The sequence below is a fragment of the Carettochelys insculpta genome, chromosome 9 (genome assembly GCF_033958435.1).
Source record: "Carettochelys insculpta isolate YL-2023 chromosome 9, ASM3395843v1, whole genome shotgun sequence".
Lineage (NCBI taxonomy): Eukaryota > Metazoa > Chordata > Testudines > Carettochelyidae > Carettochelys > Carettochelys insculpta.
The window spans coordinates 17,041,783-17,057,015 of NC_134145.1; the positions used below are offsets into that span (position 1 = coordinate 17,041,783).

Sequence of the window (15,233 nt, forward strand, 5' to 3'; positions counted from 1 at the left end):
GTGCCAAGAGGCGGCCGGGTCCCGGGAAGGGCCGCCGGCTGCCCCAACCCGGCCGACCGCGCAGACAAAGGCGGCGCCGCGCGGACGGAGGAGCGAAGTTACTTACCGTGGGAGCTGCCCGCGCGTCCGATTCATCCGCCCGGCCCGGCCCGGCCCCGCCTGCGAGCCTCGCCGACCTCCCCGCCTTCGGGCGCCCTCCTTGGAGGCGACGCCGGCCGGGGCACACCGCGCTCTCCGCCGCCAGGCCAGGGCAGGGAACCAGCGAGGAAGGGGCGTGAGATCTCGGCTTCCCGGTCCCGCCAGGAGCGCCCGAGCGGTTACCACGTGCTGTGCGGCCGCCCGGCCCTCTGACTGCTCGGCCGGCGGTCGGGCCCAGCCCCCGCCCCTCAGTCAGGAGAAAGCGGAGCTCCGGCGCGGGGGGGGTTGGCACCAAATGCTGCGGGGAGAGGGACAGCCCAGCCCACTCTGCGGGCCGCCCGGCTCTCTGGTGGGGCTCAGGACCCCAGGAGACCAATTCTGCTTTCCGCCTGGTTTAAAGTAACTGCGGTGAGGTCAGCGGCGTGGCGGGGGGGTTTGGATGTGTGTAATGGTGCAGTAGAGCATGGAGCTACGGCGCTGAATTCAACACTGACAGGAGCAAGGGAGTCCCGTCCACAGGAGGGTTAACGTAGTAATACCCCGGCTTGTCCAGTAGAGTTGGGCTAGGTCCACCCTACAGAGCTCTTTTGAAAGAAGACCTTCCGGAAGATCTCTTCCGAAAGAACTGTTTTCAAATGAGTGCATCCACGCACAAAAAAAGCAATCTGCTCTTTCGAAGGGGAGTGTCCACGCAGCCCCGGCTCTTTTGAAAGAATGGGCCCGGGGTCCGCAAATAAAGACTGTTCGTTTTAAAGAAGGGCCCTGCGGAGCATCTACGCACGTTTTCCTTTGAAAGAAGCTTTTGAAAGGGGGCGCTCTTCCTGAAAGGAAAAAGGAAGAGTGATACTGAAAGGCGAGCCACATTCTTTCGATTTACTTTTGAAAGAATGCTTCTTCTGTGTAGATGCTCTGTGGGATCTTTTGAAAGAGCCCACTTCTTTTGAAAAATCTTTCTAAAGAGCTTGCTACTGTAGATGCAGCCTTACTGTCTTCATCTGTTCTTCTCAAAGTGGGTTAGGAAAAAAAATGTGAGCAGCATTTGTTACTCATATTTTCAGACAGGGAAACTGAGGCCTTAAATTCGCACAAGAGGTCAGTAGTAGAGGCAAGAAGAGACCCAAAATCTCCTAATCCAGTGCCATAGCCATGAGTGCACACTGCCATTTGCACCATTATACCTTTCACTGAGTGTGCAAAAAATAATGTATCTTACGTACTAGGGGGGTGGAAAAGGAGTGTAGCCGGAAAATCAAGTAATAGGGTTGGGATGTGTAATAGGTCAGTGTTTCTCAACCAGGACTACGTACACCCTTAGGGGTATGCTGAAGTCGTCCAGGGGGTACATCAACTCATCTAGCTATTTGCATAGTTTTACAACAGGCTACATATAAAACACTAGTAAAGTCACTACAATCTACAAGTTCATTCAGACAATGACTTGTTTCTACTGCTTCATATGCCTTACAGTGAAATATAAGTACAATATTTCCATTCCAATTCATTTATTTGATAATAAGATGGTAGAAAGTCAGCAAGTTTTCGTACAGTAGACCCTTGAAATGAGGGATATCGAGTCGCGCTTCCAAGGGTACATCTACACTGAAATAAAACATGAGCAAGTGGCCTCTGTCATATGACTAGAGCTCACAGAGTGGGGCCTGCAGGATATAAAATTGCAGTTTAGATGTTAGGGCCCATGCTGGAGTCTGGGATCTGGGCCCCCCAAAATGTGGGGAGAGGCTTTCAGAGCCTGAGATCCCTGCCCAAGCCTGCATGTCTACACTGCAGTTGTATAGCCCTCTTAGCCTGGGCCCAGAAACCTGAATCAGCAGATGTGGGTATGCCATGGGTATTTAGATAATAAATATAATCTCATAGCTAATGTGTCACAGAGGGAATACTAGAAATGAAGAGTTACACCATAGTTTTGTAACAGTCCTCTGGAAACACATCTAGTGCTGTCTGGACATGTGAAAGCAAGGAGCCACTGGGAATGAAAGCCATGTCCAAACTGGCTTGTTAATTGCTGTTTGGTATCCTTAAGCTGCTGCTTTTTTTTTTGTACACGTCACAATATCTAGATTGTTCAACTATCTAACTGCCGCATCCTTGAGCATCTGATTAACCCTCTAAGCACCTGACTGAGCAATCCTCCTCCACCTTTGACCATTTGCATCATTTCTTGCAGTCACACTGTAAAGACTGAATTTAGCAAAATTTCTTTTGTTCTGGCAGCCTCTAGGGCAGTTCCAATTAGCAGCCTACTAAGCCAAGGCCAGGGTCTGCATCCCAGGTTGCAGACAGGTTGATGTAAGTTCGAGCTTCTGAAATTCATTAGCTTGCCTGTCTCTCTGTCCCAGAATTGCTGCAAGGACATACCTGTTGGCCTTGCTATGCCGTTATTCATCTGAGATTGTTACAGGGCCAGCAGTCCTGGACGTGAATGGCTGTCTTGATAGGATGACACAAAATCAGTCACAGCAAGGAAGGAGAAACTGCAGATATAGGTCTTTTCTTCTGGAGGCGAGCAGATCTTATTGCAGGATGTGTCTGCTGCTTGATTGCATCTGTTGGAACCATTGGCAGCCTGGGGTGCAGCAAGTTGTTTTAATTTGTCATAACCTTCTGTGCAGTTTTAAGAGTGATGGCATCTCATTGAAGACTGGGGGGAATTACATAAGCTAACACTTATAAATTGGATGTCAATGACAGTCTAAGGCAACTACTAATGATAAGGGCAGGTATGTTCAGCTTTGAATCAATTGGATGTGTGTGCTGATTTCTGCCCCTAACTGCTGTGGTATTCCACTGATGTCTCAAGACTCAGCTTTGTAGAACATTTGCCTCTGCTCCCTCAGGAATTCCCTGCGAGTGTCTGGATCAAGGCAGGGCAAGAGGTGGTCATTTTCTTTGTGTTCTAGTTGGGGCCGGTACACTAGATTTCAGCCCAGTTGGACTCTGAAGTGAGTGAGAAATGGCTGTAGAGGGAATGGACAATCCTCAGCGCAGATTTTAAAAGGTGGATTGGCCAGATAGTTGTTCAGCTGGAAGGTTGTGGCAACTGAGACTCCCTTCAAGTAAGTCTCCACTGACAAAGGTAAGAGGATGGAGCATTCCTGTTCTGACCGAGTGACCCTTTGATATTGTATAGAATTCATCATCTCCCACATCAGCAAAACAGATCTTAGCTACATATATGGACTTACTGGCTGTAGTTGTTGGCAGACCATAGGGAGTATGTTAGCGATGCCAAAGCAGGCTGGTTTTGTGTCCAGGTTACCAGATAAAGCTCCATTTTATCATCTTTTCTGTGGTGAACCTTGCCATGGGCTTACAGGAGATAGTCTGTAACAAATTGGCAGTTGCTTAGTGATCAGCTAGGGCAGACCAGACTTCTTGTTACATCTAAAATTGCATGCAGATACTTCATTGCAGCTTTGAAATGATCCTTCAGATAACCTTGCTAGTAGAGTGCCATTTTTAATCCCACATGAAAATGCATCTGATTTTCTGAAATACCGTCATGCCAAGGTGTGATACAGAGGTGTATTAGTGCTGATTGGCAAAGGATTCGTTGTTCTTTACAAGCAACTTACACCTCAGATCTGACAAACTCACTACATCTAATGTGTTGTTTTATGGTATTTATCCATAAAGCATAACATGTGAGGTATGTATTGAAAGCTTACAACTTATCAGTACTCATAATCATTGCAAGATGTATGCATGGGTAATAAGTAACAAATAATGTTATTATATTGAAAATTGTGTTTCATAGTCTTGGAATAAATAAGTTAGTCACCTGGGAATCATATGTCTCAGTCATAGCCTATTTGAGCAGGCAGGAGCTGTCATCCCTGACTGGTTAGATATAATGTGAGACACAGTTGCTTACCCATGCCCTACATCTGACCGCTCAGAGATAACCATCAAGGACATGATTGAGATGACGTGGAGATATAAAGGAACCTTATTAACAGAACAGGGATCACCCTGCTTTGAAAGAAGGCAAAAGGTTGATTTGACATAGGACAGGGTGGAGAAAGACACTCTGCATCCATTCACTGTGACATCATCTTGCTGAGTGAGGGTGTTTCATGAAAGTTTGGATCCTGGTTCCTGTGAAGCCAGCCAGCTTTGCAAAAAGACTGAACTTTGGGATGGAAAACATACTTTATTCACGTAGGGAACAGTAAATGTTGGCCCTATCTTGCATTTTATTATTTTGTTTTATATTATAACCATTTGCTTCCATTATTCTCTTTTGCTTCAGTGGAACCTCTGTTTTTTCTTAAATAAACCTCCTTTAGTATATTGTAAGTGCTCACAAGCACCATGTGTTATACAGGAGCATTGGGTGAAAGTAAAACTGGTAAAACTGGCTACACTGAGGACCTGGGATTTCTGTGCGTAGTCAGGGTGAGGGGTTGCATATCATAAAGGAACTTTCAAGGGGACTCGGCCTGCGGTGCACCCCTTGCAAGGCAAAGACAGTTCTTGTATAGTCCAGAGGAGAAAGCTTGAATGTCTAGAAGATTCATTGTGGTAGGGAGCTAACACTTGGTTACCACAAGCAAAACTCCCTTGCTCTGGAGGCGGAGATGACAAGGGGGCACTTATCACACAAGCAAAGCATGAATTTTCATCCTCATTGCTTGAGGAAATTATCAGATCAGATTACTATGGCTACTATATTCCACACTGAAAGGCCACATTAGGGTCGTGATCCTTCAAGTCTTTCTGTCTTGCACAGTGGGGTGACCAAGGTTGTTGCCTTACGGGACAAATATGAACAGAGGCCAAGCACTTAACATAGTTGCAAGTTAGCCTTGTGCTCCTTTTGTGTCCACTCTTGTGTTCCCAAAGGCACAAGGTAAAGAAGGGGAGGATTGTGAGTGCAGAATAGAAATGTCTTAAAATACATGACCTTATTAAGTGCCATTCTCAGCACGCCACAAGGCACTGAGATGTTTCTTCTGCTCCTAGGCAGTTGGCGGCCGCACAGTCACAGACTCATTACTGCAAGGTTACATTCCCCCGCATACTAGGTCCTTCATCAGTCTTACTTTGCCTTGATTCATGCAATATTCTGTCCTGCACTGTGCAGGCTCATGTCCTAAGTAGGAAAAATGATCCCTCCTTGTTTGTTTTTATGTAATAAGCAAAACCCAAAGGAGCCGCTTCTGGTAGCTTAGCTATTTTCATAAGATGTTAAACAAATTTTGCATCTGTGCTCAGTAACTGCAGCCCCTGTATCACTGCAATCATATGTTGTTGTGATGGAGTGGGGGGAGTGCATGTGTGAGTCAGGCTGGATGTCTGAGGCTAGCAGCAGCTCCCAGTGGCTAAGGATGACCCTGGGGCAGCCAGCGAGAGGAGGGGGAAAGCTACACCCCAGAGGGGCACCCCTCGGGGTCTTCTCCCCAGGACGGGTTGGAAGGATTGTCTCTGGCTGCTGTGCTGTCGCTTCTGGGAGAAACTGGGCATCTGTTGCCTAATAAACCTTCTGTTGTACCTGCTGAGTGAGAGTCAATCCTGCCAGCAGACGGGGTGTAGTGCAGGGGGACCCCTGAACCCCATCACAGTTGTCTTCTGAGAACACAAAGCAATGTGAATAATTCGGAGCTAATAAGGATGCCCGGAGCTCTGTTATCAAGGCAGCAGTGTGAGTGAGACCAAAATCTCAGTAGCTTATTCAGAGAAGGGAAAGGTATTGACAAGACCTATTGGCTTCCTGTTTCATCTCCATTATTTGAGTAAAACAGAAACAGTAATGAGATCTTTTGAATTTTATGGAAAATAATAAACTTGGTCAAACTCAGGGAACAAATTTGATAAGAAACTGTGATTAAGTTAATCAAGGCAGATGGAACCAGCAATGGCACAGTGATATTTTTAAAGGGGAAATAAATATATATTATTTCTGAATAAGTTACAGGTTGAACCTCTCTAGTCTGGCACCCTGAGGACCTGACCAGTGGTGGAAGAGAGAATTAGTCAAACACAGGAGGTCAATATTGTCTAGAAGCATTACCAAATACTTCTACTGCTTACTGGTCTTGCAGAAGACATTTTGTGGTAAATTAAGGCATAGAACACTGAGAGCCAGGACTGGTGGCTGTAAACAAACTTTATGGGACCCTGGGAAACTTTGTCACACCCACTATGAGTGGTTGTCTACTGGACCATGGAGTGCTGGATCTGAGAGTGCCGAACTACAGAGGTTCAACCTGTACTAAGATTTTGGTGAGAGCTACTGGCATCTTTATTTGTTAGTAAAGATTCACGTTCCTTTGTGCATCCAGAAGACAAAATATGACTGCAGCGATACAGGGGCTGCATTTACTGACCGCAGAAGCAAGCATTTATGTAACATCTTATGAACATAGATGTATTTTTAAAGTGAAGCTTTTGTACTGATATTCTGTCATTGTCCACAGATTTGGGAAACAGAGAAGCTGGAAACAGGCAGTTACGATTTTTCCCTCTCATCATTCAGAGATGGGAAAAGAGAGCAGGCTGAGCTCTTGAAATACAAAATGAGCCACATTCTCAGCATTTAGACACACGTCTTTGTGTATTACACCCATTCAGGCTTTGATCCACTAAAATCAATGAGAATCTTGTCTCTCTACTTACTTCAGTAGACTTTCATTCAGAAACATAAAGAAGTAAAGAAACATTAGTTAATAGCATTGTATTTCTTCAGGATGCTCCTCCTATGTTAGAGCCTAGTATAGCAATGTAATACAGCCAACCTTTGGCCTTTTGACTAGTGTCTCTGGAAACAGTGAGACCAGATTGCTAAATCCACAGTTATACCTGCTTACGCAAAAATGTTAATTTTTCTGCCTTGGGGATGAACAACCATGCTGATCAGAGCCACCAACCACTACCACAGAAATAGAAAGGAAATAGAAAAATAAGGATGGTTTGGAAATGCAGCTAAATCAAGAAATAAAGAAAAACAAAGTGTGACCTGTCCTATATCTTAAAACCTGTCAGCATTTAAAACAAGACGTGTGTTGTCAAGGTGTTAAGTTTTCATAAAGCCAATCCTCTCAGCAGCAATAAGCAGCTCTCCTTTCTAGGTGATGAGAAAATAGAATTCTTCAGCACCTTGGATCTGGATGACCATTATGATATTCAGCAAATGTACAATGTAGGAACCTGGGTTAAAAGTCTCCACAAAAGTGGCTAGAGGTGTCATTAAAAGAGCGAAACTGCCTTAACAACAGAGTTAGATGGGTCAGATTCAGACATACATTGCTTTTAAAAAGAAGCATGATTCAAGCTGTGCTCAGTTGCTTTAGTTTGCACACCATGCCAAATGGCTAGAGCTACAGGAGACTTGGGGCAGCACCATAAGACTGTTCGATCTTCAGGGAATAACTTCTCAAAGAATTTCAGTGTATTTGATCTCAATGGGCTCTTCTTCAATCTAAGTTATATGAGTCTATCTGTTCTGACACTTCCTTCCCTCCCTGTCCCACCTTCCCACCCTCCAGATCTTAAATTAATATTTAATGTGGACAATGCAATGAAAATGTAGTTCATATTTTTGAGCTCTCTCACATCTCTTATGTAGAGAGACTGACATGATCTTGATGTATTTCCTATAATGAGATTATCTTTCAAGTCTCCAAGGACATAAAGAAATTACTTGTGTTTAGTGGCCTTATGCAACAATAGTTTCATCTTTTGGGCACAGAAATGTATTCTTATTTTGACACATGTACAGCTAGACTCTGATCTCTGTCCCATATTCTGTCCCAGACTCTCTGTCGGCCTCTCTCTCTTCCTCTTGATGTTCTCTGAAGTGTTCAATCATACTAAGACTTTTAACATTCCTTGTCCAGTCAAATGGAGAAATTCCATGCTTAAAACATGTTGTAACTAAACACAAGCCCCTGCCAAGTTGCATGTGTTCTGCCATTGCCCTGTGGGCCTGATGTTGGCCAACTGCCATGTTGGACTAGCTCAGTGTTTCTCAACCTTTTTTTAATAAAGTACCCCTTTAAAAAAAAAAAAGTCTAAGTACCCCAGACTTCTCTCATGTACCCCTAAGGATGCACATTTGTACCACTGGTTGAGAAACATGCAAAAATATCACAGAAGACAACGACTGACAACTTGCTGACATTGTACCATCTTATTATCAAATGAATAAATTGGAATAGAAATATTGTACTTACATTTCAACGTAAGGCATATCAAGCAATAGAAATGAGTCATTCCTGAATGAACTTTCAGATTGTAATGACTTTACTAGTGTTTTTATGTAGCCTGTTGTAAAACTAGGCAAATGATGAGTTGCTGTACCCCCTGGAAGACCTCAGTGTATCCCCAAGGGTACACATACCCTTGGTTGAGAAACACTGGACTAGCTCAATTATTTGCAGAGAGGTGGCGAGGAAAACATAGCTGTAGAAGGGATGGTGGTGATTCAGTAGGTGGCACTCTTTGCTTTGTATAAGAGTTAAATTGTGCAACAAGCCTATTGGGGAGCACTGTGCACTCACAAATCTGTCTTCTGTTTTGAAAAACTGAAGTGTGGACCATAAACATCCCACAACATGTTAAAAAGAAAAGAAATGTTAATCTATACTGCAGCTCAGTTCCAATATGGGTAATTCACTGTTGCCTACACTACCCCCATTACTAATCTGCAACACCCCAACTTAGTGGTGGCTGCATTTTTGTAGTCAATCATATGAGCTTACATAAATAATCTGTAGTGTATTTTGGAATGAAAGATGGAAGATACATTTTTAAAATTAATATTATGTTGCTGTGATAAAATGAGGGACCTGCATATATGAATGTTGGTTAACCTTCTGCTCTGTATAACTCTGTCCCTCTATGTGTAGCCATGGGTTGACAAGGACTCTGTCACCCTGTCTGAAAGAAGCTAGAGAGAAAATGAAAGAATTTTGTTCTCCTCTGCCAGGACAATGGGTATGCCTAGGAGGGTGACTGAGCTGGAAGAATCCAGATATGCTAGGTGACCTTCTGGGAGAGGGCTTTGGAGCAAGAGAATTTCCCTAGAAATTGAACAAAGACACTGAGATGTTAGCACAAGCTGTTAAAACCTTTGAGGGATTGAGAGACAGGGAGAACAAAGGGAACAAACTGTAGGAGGAATGTGGGGACTGTTCTCTGAGGGACCAAGTGAAGCTGAAAGAAACTGGCTATAGAGGTCAGAAAAAGACTCCATAAGTCAGGCTGTGCCTACACTAGTTCAGAAGATGGACCACTTCAGGGTTGATCTTCCAGGGTTTGATTTCATGCATCTGGTAGGGGCGTGTGAAATTGACCTATTGGGTTGGCATTGACCCCTGTACTCCTCAAACTAGAGATATGAGGAGTAAGGAAGGTTGATGGGAGAAACTCTCCCATTGACCTACTTCAGTGAGGACAGCCAGGTAAGTCAATTGCACATATATTGATTTTAAATAGCAATTGCCATAGATAGAACTGCCTATCTGTAATTGACTTTCTTTCCCTAGGGTAGCTATAGCCTTAGAGAAGTCATGAACTGAAGAAGGGTGGGGTTGTCCAGCATGTGATTTTCAACAAGAACACCTGGTCAGAATGGGTTCCTGGTGATTCCAGTCAGCATCACTTAACAGGCTAATAAAGAGCTGTGGAGGCAGTGCCTGCAGCTCAGGCAGCCCACAGAGATCCCTTGGGCTCTCTGCCTAGGAGCTAGACAAGCCTGCCACTTCCAGGAGATGAAGAGAGCCAGGAAGCCTGCCATACCCCTGCTGCACTGCCAACTGATCAGACCAGAGCAGGTATGATCAGAGAAGAACTGAGGTAACTGGCTGCCTGCACGTGCGCAGTAGCTGTCACAGGCTTCTTGTGCCTGTACTCTGTGTGTGGACACCGGCTGAGGGACACTGCTACACAAATCTTCATCTCATGGGTGCAGCAGAACTGACACACCTGAAGTTGGGGCACTGATGTGGGCCCTTAGAGAAGCAGTGGGTCTTACCCATGATAGCTCATTGCCTAATATAGTGTTTAAAGTGCTACAGGTGCCCTAGTCCTGCTGCACTACCAACCAGGAGCCACCTGAGGCAAGCATTGCCCCTAATCCCCTTCCTGCACCTCAGCTCCCTGCCCTGGGTCAGAGCCCCTCCTATACCCTATCTCCCACTCAGAACCTGCTCGCCTGCCCAGGCCTCAGCCCTCTCATGGAGCCTGCATGCCCTCTCCTGCATCTGACCCCCCTCCCATACCCCAAACCCTTCATCCACAGCCTCACTCCAGCATCCACACCCCCAGCCAGAGCCCACACTCTAGCCCCAGCTCCTGCCCAGCCCAGTGAAGGTGAACGAGGGTGGGGGAGATGGAATGATGGTAGAACGTGGGATGGAGTGAGTGTAGATCAGTGCCCCTGAGAAGGGCTGGAGCCTCAGAGGTGGGGCATGGCAGGGGTGGGACCTAGAAGATGGGGTTAACTGGGTTACTAATATTCATGGGCATGGGAACTATGGGTATGAAGGATAGTGCAGCACTCCCAGGTTTTCCCTGGCTCTGGCCTGAGACTCCATCTCCTAGCCTGGGGCTTGGTCCTAGCCACCAGCCCTGTGCCCTGGCTGCTGCCCCATGCCTGGGGCTTGGTGTCCTGCACTCAGGACCCCACACCTGGGACTCTCTGATCCCAGCTATTGGCCCCCACACATGGGCCTGTGCTCCTGGGGCACAGGCCCTGCACCCCACTCTCCAGCTGCTGGCCCCACAGCTGGGCCTCTGCTGCCATGGTCCTAGCCACTGGCCTGCAGCCAGGGCTCCACTCCCGACTCCAGGTCCACTGCCAGCTATAGTCCCATGCTTGAGCCCTTTATCCCATCCGGATCCCCCCTCATGGAGAAAGGGCCCTGGTCTGCCTCCCAGCTGGGGGTGGAGCAGCATTAAAAGGGTTAAGGAGTCTGGCTTTCAGCAACACCCGCGCCATTAAAAATGATTTAGTTGATAGTATTATGCCATTATTTCCTGTTTAGGTAGTGGGTGCCATGTAGCTGATAAAGCAGTAGGTTCCCAGCATGCAGTACTGTGAGTATTTCTTGTGTACCGAACAGTCCCTTTACAAAAGGTGTTCCTTGTGCTGCTGTGATCAGTACAGTGCTTGTGCTGTCTCGTGAGTGTTTTAGAAACCATGTGCAAATCTTGGGCCTCTTCACCTTAGCTAGCCCGTGAACCTGAACAGCTAAACTGCATGTAGTATCTTACTGAGGAGCAACCTAGTTTCAAGATAGTTTATGTGCAAAAATAAGGGAGCAACTTTTTGCCACTTGGCATGTCTGCAGCCTGCATTGCCCTCTCCTGGGCTTCTTTGTTTCTGCCCCAGCAAGCAGTGTGTCTCAGGAAATCAATGTGTGCAGAGTTCAGAAACTGGGGAATCTCTACTTCCTGGAGGACTTTATTCTATGGTACATTTCCTTTTTTTAATTTCCAGACTGAACTAAAACACCATAAACTATCAAACTATTACAAATACGACTGACTTAACTTGTCAGGTTGCGTGTCTCACTCAGTCTCCTATGGCATTTCAGTGGCCTCCCTAATTTGCTGTATTTTAGTCAGATCCTTGTCTGAAACACACTATTCAGGCTTCTGGTCAATAGCAGGCTCAGTTTGTATACTGCTTTCAGCTTGTACTTCTGCCCTCACATCATTTGTTTCAGCTACATTGTCAGGTATCTTGAACAGATGCTTACAATTCCTTCACAAGATTTTTCCTTTATCTGTAATCACTAAGTATGGGCCAGGGGCCTCTTCTTGAATCACTGTAGCTTTGGCCAGTGCCAAATGTGCACCAAGTCTTCATTTTTTTAACTGTGGAAGATGTCTTGCTCTTTTATGATAATATAATGTCTGACTATACTTTCCCAGTCTTCTCATTATTCCCACACCCTCGTCGTCACTCATCCTTTGTATGTTGTCCCACAGCTGGTAATTGAGCATTAATACATAGGTCTGAGAGATTTATATCTGTAAGTGTTGGTAAATGTCTGTTTTGTCCGACACACACACATTGATAAAAATATTTCCATGCATAACTATCCAAATAAACAAAAAGCCAGAAAAATGCTGCTGAGAACTTAGTTTGATTTAGAAACATTTATTTGTATATCTTGACATGTGATGTTGACAAGTTGCATTTTAATGGTTATAAAGCCTCAACTTTTTGAATCATAGTGTTCTTAATTGTTGTCGATTCCCTGAACAGTATCTGTGAAAATTTAAATAAACATTTTAAAAGCATAAAATCCACAATTTTGTACAACTTTTGAAGAATTAAAATGGATAAAAACAGAAAAAATACTTAAAACTATTTATCTGAACTAATATTAGCTGTTGAAATTTTATGTAAAAATTGACTTATGCCATGCTTATCTATACATCATTTGTAGAGGCTGTATTCTTAGGGCTGATGGCAGGGTGGCCTGCATTGCACCAGCCCTATACCCGCCTTCTTAGTGTTACCCCCTTATTGGACCTTCCAGACCGTTGTCTGTCTGTCCGAGAAATCTGATGTCAAGCTAAGTTAGTAAGAATAGGAACAACGTACAGCAGTGAGGTAACAAAACTTTCTGCTTCTCTGTGTTCCTGCAGCCTGTGACCATCCTGAACTGGACTTCCTTGTGTCAAGTGCTGCCCCAGCAAAAAGTGTCCCCCAGGAAATCAAAGGCAGCATTTTGCATTCAACATCACACAGTGGACCAGAGTAGCCACATGGCTGGTGCTCTGAAAAAGCATGTGCTTAAGCAGCTGCAGAGCCATGAACCTCAATGTTCAGGCAATTGGACTGTGGGGGGTCTCAGCTCTCAGAAGGGGTTGAGAATAATAGGATCGTCACTCCAAAAATGTGCTTTGAAACCCACAGCCAGAAGCAGCATCTGAGCTATGTTGACTCAGCAAGCTTAAAGGCAGATGGGGCCAGTACGTGGGACCCAAATGCAGCTGTGTGGTGAGTGTCCACAAGGGGGAGTTTAAGCAGGGAGATGAGAGCTGTGGGAAGTTGAGTTGTGTGTTTTTAAACTTTCAAATCCATCCTGCCTCATTACAGATTAACAGGAAAATTGTTACATTGGGTAAGAGCAACTGCCTGTAGTCAGAACACAGCCACGAGCCTTCACGACACTAAGGAACAATGGAGTCTGTTGCCTTCACCCTTTGATCTCCCTCCATGCAAAAAGACTCGGGATCCAGGACCCATGCCATACAGGCTCAGACAGGCGTCTGTTTTCTATCAGACTTCTGCTGTCTGTGTAGCACATTTCTGGAGAGTGGGGGAAAGATTGCCATCCCTGAGTGAGGAGGGATATATTAGGCAGCCAAAGAAACAAGTGCTCTCCCCAAAAAAGCTTTACCATTTCAATAGCTGGTAGGAAGACTAAGTAAAGTGTCTGTCAGCAGGAGTAGGACATGTTGGGTCCCCACATTAATCTTTCAGATTGGTGGTGGCAGAGAAAATGAGGCAACCAGAGAAGGACAGTTAACTAGAGGAGTGACAGAGAGAGGATATTTACATAGTAGGAGCCTCAGTACTGTGATCCAGTCTCTGCTTATGCTTGGACTGATCCCATGAATATTTTTCAGGACAGGGCAGCACTTTTTGAGAACAAAGTATAATGGTTGATTCCACTTCTGGCTCACTGTGTGAAGGTAGAGAGAAGACACTGGTGGCAAGATGAATTTCTGAATGGCCTCCATACTAGCAGCGAGACTAGCTTGAACAATGCACCTACACAAAAGGGTGAGCAGGAGTGACAACACTCATATCATTCTAGAGGTACCTTGTGTCCAGACACACAGGAGAAGCTACCTGCTTTCTGGAGGAGGTGAGCAGAGGGGAGCATGGAATTTAGGGGTCTTGCCTCCGCCCCCTCCTGTTGGTGAGAGTAGCTGAGGTAGTAAAGAGGAGGGAGAGATTTACTGCTGGTTTAGCAGGGTAGAAGGAATTGTTCATAGGCAAATCTTTGATGTCTTCCATGGCTACTCCTGGAGTGAAGCAGGTAAGCACTATCCCATGTTCAGGCAGTGCCATGTCTATAGTCACAACGGAGCCCTAAATACTGCTAGTGACTATGCAGAGGTTTGGCAACAGATATCTGGACACTCTGCATATTTAGCAATCATTGCTGAATGCTCTTAAACTTTAATTTCTCTTCAGGATTAATGTAGGACACCAAATAATTCCCAAGCTGTGTGTGTTTAAAGCTGGGAAGTAGGGAGCCGGTGTCTTTACTAAACATATATGATACCTAAGCAAGAATGTTCAGTTCTCTTGTCTGAAAAATTTGCTGATCTGCTAAGATGTTCAGTTCCAATTAATAAAATTCTTCACATTGATCCCTCTTAATTCAGGGAGAGTTACTGCTCAGGCAAAGGTTTACAGAAGATTATGATAAGGTATGGGGGTGACATTTTGCTGCCTATCGAAATTGAAAACTATGTTTGAAAGCTTTTAGAGCTATATATGAGTAATGTTTTATGAAACCACTGATGCTTAGAACTGACCAAGAAGCCAGACAGCCTCCTAAAAATCCCTCCACTGCAGGCGTTCCTGGATGAAAGTCTGTGGCCAGTGTAATGTAGAAAATCGAACTAGATTATCACAGTGAACTCTTCAATCCTTAAAATCTGTTTATCTGATTCTTGCATTATAGTTGTACCCAGGGGAATTATTTCAATGTTAAAGTACGTATTTTAAAAAGATGACTGGAAGAAGTAAAAAAACCTTTGTGGCCCATTTTGCTTCTTTACAGTACCCAAAACTTGAAGGATGGTCTTTAAAAGGTCTGCTTGGCTTTTGACATTGGAATTTCCAGAGGGGTTAGGTTTTTTCTTCCTTGTTTTACCTGAAGGACTCATTGGAGAACTGGGTAATGCTGGTCATGCTTAAAATGTTGCTTCCATTTTGAAAGATTCTACCAATAAGAGGATATTTTCTCACATAAAATGAGGAATATCCTGAGACCCAGGAACCTTTCTTGATAAAGGCGAAACGAGCTTCTCCACATTTTTTTTTTTTTTGAAGGGGCAGGATGTTAATCTTTAATGATATTTTTTCTTCAGACTGT

At 44.8% G+C, this 15,233-nt stretch overlaps 1 protein-coding gene across 2 annotated transcripts in view; it reads right to left on the bottom strand.

Annotated features, from left to right (window-relative positions):
* The window catches only part of KANK4 (KN motif and ankyrin repeat domains 4), a 46,394-nt gene extending 46,069 nt beyond the window's left edge, over positions 1-325 (bottom strand). For both annotated transcript variants that reach the window (XM_075003189.1, XM_075003190.1), the window contains exon 1: positions 107-325. The gene's annotated coding sequence lies outside the window, so the exon portion shown is untranslated. The remainder of the gene's footprint in view (positions 1-106) is intronic.
* Between the last annotated feature and the right edge of the window lie 14,908 nt (positions 326-15,233).